The sequence below is a fragment of the Myotis davidii genome, unplaced genomic scaffold (assembly GCF_000327345.1).
Source record: "Myotis davidii unplaced genomic scaffold, ASM32734v1 scaffold1717, whole genome shotgun sequence".
Lineage (NCBI taxonomy): Eukaryota > Metazoa > Chordata > Mammalia > Chiroptera > Vespertilionidae > Myotis > Myotis davidii.
In genome coordinates, this window is record NW_006287955.1 from 416,119 (window position 1) to 417,089 (window position 971).

General features: G+C 64.4%; 1 long non-coding RNA gene across 3 annotated transcripts in view; it reads right to left on the reverse strand.

The window, feature by feature from the left end:
• The window catches only part of LOC102771519, a 3,995-nt gene that overhangs the window by 840 nt on the left and 2,184 nt on the right, over positions 1-971 (reverse strand). For all 3 annotated transcript variants that reach the window (XR_435466.2, XR_001513209.1, XR_001513208.1), the window contains one exon: positions 754-872. This is a non-coding gene — a long non-coding RNA (uncharacterized LOC102771519). The remainder of the gene's footprint in view (positions 1-753; positions 873-971) is intronic.

The following is a 971-nucleotide window of genomic DNA, read 5'->3' on the forward strand; positions in this document are numbered from 1 at the left end:
CCCCCCCCCGCGCAGCACCCCTTGGGCCCGGCCGCGGCCCCGGGAGGGCGGTCTGGCGGGTCTGACACCCAGTTTCCTGCTGGAGGAGCTTGGGCCCCGGTGTGGGTGACCTGCCTCCGGGACTCTGAGCTCGTCCCCATTCACCCACACGCCCCAGGGCCAGGCCTCCACCCCCATCTTCCTCCTGACTCGCGGGCCCAGCAGTTTCCCCGTCTTCTTCCCACGGAGCCCGCACACCCGGCCGTCAGCTCCCAGCCACCCCGCTCGGGCCCGTCCCGAAGTCTCCGATTCGCGATGACCAACCGCTTCCTGCCGGGAAAGGCCATGCCGCCTCCTCACCAGGTGCATACAGGCCCCTCCTCCCACGTGCCAGCTCCTGAGCCTGTGACCATCAGGCCGCCTGACCTCTCTGAGCCGCACTTTCCGTGAAATGCGGGCAATTCGCAGGACGTCACAGAGCCGCCCCCGGGCCCTGAGCTCGGCCGTGCGAGACCCCCAGCCCAGCGCCCAGCCCAGCGCCCAGCCCAACGCCCAGCCCAACGCCCAGCCCAGCGCCCAGCCTAGCGCCCAGCCCAGCGGAGCCGCAAAGAGGTTTTCCCTCCTTCGTGGTGAGTCACGGGGCATCTGGAGACGCTGCTGCCTCCCGCACTGAGCACAGAAGCATCGCTTAACATATAAAACAACATTTTGTGGTTATTAAAGCAATAAGCATTGATTGCAAACACGACATAAAATAAGAAACGAAGACAATACCTGGAGGAATGATGAACCGGAGGAAAATTACGGACAACTCATCCCCTGGAGCCATTAAGCTGGTGGTGAATCGGTTTTTAAGCTTCTATATCTTCGTCTCCTCTGGAGAGCGGAGGCAGCTGCAGGGGTGGGAGAGAGTCACGAAGTGCCTGTGGCCACGGGCCCATGGCCGCCTCGCAGGCAGCACCGTCCCTCCCACCCTCACCCCCCGACCCCCG